At 40.7% G+C, this 5,779-nt stretch overlaps 1 pseudogene; it reads right to left on the reverse strand.

The window, feature by feature from the left end:
• Positions 1–588: 588 nt before the first annotated feature.
• LOC124252686 lies at positions 589–5,520 on the reverse strand (annotated as a pseudogene).
• Positions 5,521–5,779: the final 259 nt, after the last annotated feature.

The following is a 5,779-nucleotide window of genomic DNA, read 5'->3' on the forward strand; positions in this document are numbered from 1 at the left end:
TTTGAGGTTGACGTACTCAGGAAGGATAATAATATAGGGATTCATAGGAATCACAACCTCTTTATTACAATAGGAGCGAGTGTTCGATGTGTGTTAATATCGGCATAAGAACCTACAATGAAACGTCATTCCTGTTGTTATAACTAATTTGTTCATCCGTGTATTCGTATCCTTCTTTAAAGTGATGTGGATGGAAATCCCGAACTGTCCAACAATAACTAAAATCCGTCTTGCGAAGATCGATATCGCAATGTGAACAATTGAGGTGTTTAATTGAAGCACGATAGAAGAAGTTACAGCTGTCAAACAGTGTTGGTTACCCGCATACAGAGACGCAATTCCTTGCAACAAGTAGCAAACATTATAAGGAGCCCTTTGATGCTCTTTGTTCTGACATGCGTGGCACATATAACATATGGAACACGAGTCTTCCCAATGACAGAAAATAGTTCCATAGTGGCTTTATATCGATGTGTTATGTCATCATAACATCCATATATATCATCAATAGTCTTAATATTGTTCAATGCATTTGGGGACATACGAAGAACACCAAATAATCGATGCAACATTCCAGTCGAATGACGTCCTCTGTGTCACTTCACTCATGTATCCATCTCCCGAGTTCCGGGTTTCACCTTCTCTTTTCTGTTAAGCTCCTGAGTGCCGGACACAATGCCATACGGTCGTAAGTGGTAGATGTAAAACTCCAGATCGTACATATTCTGTGGGGGCACGTAGTGGAATGATATGGCGTAGTCCGAGACGCTGTCTATACCCTGAAATATATTCGTATTTGTGAGATCTTTCATTAAGCTAATGCATACCTACATGTTGACTTTCATTTTATACCTAAAAATCTAAATTTATTCTATTTTGGAGAAACAATGTATATATATACAGTACTTACTTTTTAAGTACATTTCCAAATTTCTCTACAGGCTACATTACAAGAATTCGGAATCCGTAGTTTAGCCCCCAGTGCAGAATGAATCATCTGTCTGACTGAATCATTTAATTGGATGATTTTGTGTAAGATATGTTGCTATTATGAATATACACCCATCCATTAATCAAAACTGACCATATTCTTTATATTTTTAGGATGATTTATGCAGATATTTAAAAGTGACTGACACTTAGCGGTGGGTCTGTTCAGGTGGCTGTAGCGGTCATTTTGCTCATTTCTCAAGACCAGACTATGCACACATGCACATGTAATAGCTGTCAATGACTTAGTTAATTTTTATAAAACAATATTTAGTTTCTATAGAAATCAGTGAGAAAATATTTGGTATTTGTGTAACCAACAGTCCAGGCTTTGTCTCTGAGCATGGCCCTTTACTTTCCTTCCTTGCTGAGCTGTACAGAACTGGCTTATTTAATACCTCAGGCATAATTGATGTGTTTGAGCCGCTGGATCATACAGGCTTCCACAACCGATGCTGACTGGATGATTCACCTGACCAACCGCCCAAAAGGGTTTACCAAAGTAGGTTTTCTGATTTTGATGAGGTAAATACAGATTTCCTCCAGATCAACATAATTTGGGTTTGGCTTACCTTCTTAGCAGCACCATTTGCATCGAACTTGTAAAACCATTTGGGGTATTTACCCGCCAAATGCGTTTCAGGCCGAAAACAATGGAATCTGCTCCTCCCGAGGGCGTCTGTTGTGTTGACTGTCCTCACCCCCAGGTTCTCCATACATCTGCCGAACGCTACATCTTCTGCACCACCATCAGACCTGCACAGTTTGGGATCGTGTCCCTTCTCCCCATATCTTCTCAACGCCTCCTTACTTAACACATACCCTCCTCCGCCACTGTTGAACCCTTGTTTTCGTTTTAAATAATGCCCCAAAAATACAGGTTCGGATTTGTTTTGGGACGTCAGAAAGTATCGGAGATTTTCTAAAATAACATATGTGTCATCGTCAGCTTTCATGAACCAGTCAGCATCATCAAAGTGGTTTTCGTAGATGTAGCGGAAAGCCTGCATTGTTTTGGCTGCCAGATGCTTCCGGCCTTCCGACACGTTTAATCCGATTGTAGGGAACTCTGGATCTGTCACAGAGCTCATGAAGAGGACTTTGTTGCAGCGCCTAGCCCACGTGTCACGAACTACACGTGCTTTAACATCCAGGTTCTTTGGTGACGTCATAATCCAACAGAGTACTCGCTCCTTTTTGATATAGAGCCTTGGATATGGCATCGTTATCTGTTCCAACAAAGCAGAAACCATCAGTGGTTGAGTGAGTGGTTGAGTGAGTGGTTGAGTGGTTGGGTGAGTAGTTGGTAGTTCGAGTGAGTGAGTGAGTGATAAACGTAGTTTGAATGCACCTGATTTACTTACATTTACAGATGAATATTGACATCCCGATTATGTTTCTAGGTATGTTAGTCAGCTCGTCCCTGGGTTACTTGTGGAACCCGCCTTTATGCTAACTGCTTCGTGCCCCGGGTGGGATACCGGGTAAAAGTAACCCGAAAGTGCCCCTAGATGTGTCTTCCTTGTATCGGGCAACCAGACGCTGTGACTGCTTATTATCTGTTGCCATAATTATGCCGATTGCATGAAACCTTGTCATGTTTCTAAAACGACCTGGGTTCAATTCCCCACGTGGGTACAATGTGTGAAGCCCATTCCTGGTGTCCTCCGCCGTGATATTGCTCGAATGTTTCTAAAAGCGGCGTAAAACCATACTCACTCACTCACTATTTCCAAAACAAGGTTGACTGGTCATGACTCCAATACTCTCCGCCGTGGCGTACGCAAATATTGCTCAATGCCATACGAAACTGTTTGCTGCACTACACGCCCATGACCTGCAATACTGCTGGATGTTCTGTCACATAAAGTGTACACGCCATGATGTAGCTGAAATACATTTTCCATATATAGTTTAATTATATCACTCACTCACCCGAGAATCACACACGTAAAGTGAAACACAAAAAGATGGCTATAACTGTTCACTGTACAAAGTTGCATCCTTTTGACGTATAGAATCCGCTGATCGTTACCTCGAATCAGATCATTGCTCTATCGCAGTCTTCATGAATTTCAAACAGACAGAAACATATTTATTTAACCTACGTTTTTTCAGGGTTTCATTCCATGCTTAGAAATGACACCCTTTGACGTGCCTGAAACACTGTTCACAGTGGTGTTAAAACAAACCTTCTCACTGAATAGGATGGCAGAGTATAATATCCAATCGAAACTAACCTTTATGGAGATGTAGGTCCTCAAATTTGATATTTCCAGACAAGTATTGTCCCAACGACTTCGGAAATTCTTCATGGAGGTCCTTTGATAGATTCTGCATCTCTCTTGCATGAACAGCTTGTGAATTTACCGTGTTCACAATAGATGAGACGAAATGGAAGTCGGAATGTTCCATTTTAAAGAACACAAAACAAAAGGACGCCAACGATAATCCAAATGTTAAACCTAACACAGCAGCAGCTGGCTTTTTCTCAGGAAGGAAAGTAGCCATTTGTCAGGTGTTTCGCTGTTATTACATCCACATAATTCAAGCGAACATTCCTTTGTAAATTGTAAGTAAGTGTTTGGAACCTGATCTCTTTGGTGGACACAGTATGGATGCTGACTTCCAACTCTGCACCACGTTTCTCACAGTTAATCGCCGATCGTTTAGAGGCTGAAAAGAACAAGCGATACATCAGACAGTGGTCATTTGGAAAGAGATGATACATTTTGGAGTGGTTACTAGATTTAAACAAAATTATTCACCTGCATGTATTTCTTGATTACCGGTAGCCCGAAGGCTTTCACTATCAGGTCACGCGTTTCAAAATGTCCAGTCTTATAACGTCGACGTATACCGGTATACAACTGTGGATGCAATCTGTAGACATATCTTTGACAGGTGCGTCTCAACAAGTATCAGATGTTCACTGAACCGCGAGAGCCAAACTGTTGTCTGGCTTATCATGATATTTGAATACACCATAAACTGTGTATAACTGCTGCAAGCCCTCTGGTAGGCTTATAATAATTATTATCATTCGGTACTGGACACAAGACTCACACCATAAGACCAATAATCAATTTACTTTGTCGTGTATATACACTTTGGGAGGAAGTAGCGTGTCCCGCATGGGTCAGAATTATCAAACAAAACTAAAAGGGATGGTTATGTGCATGTCAGATTCCTCACTTCTCCTCAAAAACAATTCTTCACCGTTCTCAGCACTGTTTGGTTTGTACTTTATCGCCATATTCAGCATAATTTCCAGCTGTGTGATGGCGGCCTGTTTTCAGTCGAGTTTTGACAACACCATGATGCATATTGTAAGCGTTCATCAACGCCGTCCAGTACGATGACGGGCGATGAACAAGTTACCGAGCACGACAACAATATCCATTAAGTCTCTGCCTAAACCAACATTGAATGATAGACACTATTTGTAAAGCACACGTCCATCCGGGTTTACTAGTATTACAGGGTCTCCTTGGCATGTAGCAATCCCACAAGGCCCTTTTGAGTCTATAAAACGGATAGTTCTGTATGGTCGGTACTCTGAAGTTCCTCGCGTAACAGACACAGCATCAGAGGTGTGTACTTACAGTATTATCAACTTGGATTTCCTTATAGATACATTGAGACAGTCCAAGTACTAATCGTCGCAGTCAGTACCAGACTAGTACTGTGGTACTCTCACTCACTCACTCACTCACTCACTCACTCACTCACTCACCCACTTTGGTCCTAATCGTTGTTTATTGGCTGTATTACACATTTCTATACTGTCAGAATTGATAGGACATAGTTTCATTGACTGAACCCTTAGCACATATTTCATCACATATTCACTACTACTCCACCTTCAAATCTTCTCAGGCATCATGTCAATGCTCATCCACATTTCAGAACTTGTCAATTGAGGTTTCCCCAATACACCTGAAATTATTTTTATTGACCCTAATACACAGATTTATTCTGGTTTCAGTATATAATATCGTGCACAAGTTCTTGCAGCCAAAATATACATGTGACAGTCAAAACATCTAGAAACTAGCTAAATAGCCTCGAGAAATATTCACTAAATCCTTCCGTACAAATGAGTTTAATCAAGACATTGAAAGTGCAATTTGATGCCGAAATGATTCCGCCTGGCACAGCTGAGTGATGTAGAACGTCACTCGTGTACCTGATCTCGCTCGGGGCTGCGATATCAGTCTTCTCACTCACACCTGTACTGGTTGCTGTTGCACTGGCCCAAAACCTGTTAACGACGGCGCTGACCTTCTAATGTCCGTTTGTAGTTACGACAAGCAGCAAAATAAAAAATTGGATGTTAATTTGAAGTATTTGTGTTATTCAAGACATGACCGTATTTGGTGGTGTTTTCGATATCCATGGCAGTTGACACGAACGGGTATTTTCAACGGAGTCTTCATCACCACTAATATCGGAATAGGTTGAAGGAATATCCATGTTTTTGGTAGTTTCCTGTCCCAAAATCAGCTCATCATCCGACTCAGTCGACATCTTGCACACGAATGATCCAGACATCATGTGCTCATAATCGAGTTGTATTTCTGTGCTTTGTTTTTGTTTTCGTTTTCTTGCATTTCGTTTCGTTATAGAAATGTAAACAACCTATAAATATTATCCATAATATATGCAACATTTGCTTTCTATCAAAATGGAAATGACAAAATGATAAGATGAGGTGAGGTGAAGATAAGATAAGATAAGATAAGATAAGATAAGATAAGATAAGATAAGATAAGATAAGATAAGATAA

Source organism: Haliotis rubra, unplaced genomic scaffold (genome assembly GCF_003918875.1).
Source record: "Haliotis rubra isolate DU_JTF1 unplaced genomic scaffold, ASM391887v1 Scf1139, whole genome shotgun sequence".
NCBI classification, from domain to species: domain Eukaryota; kingdom Metazoa; phylum Mollusca; class Gastropoda; order Lepetellida; family Haliotidae; genus Haliotis; species Haliotis rubra.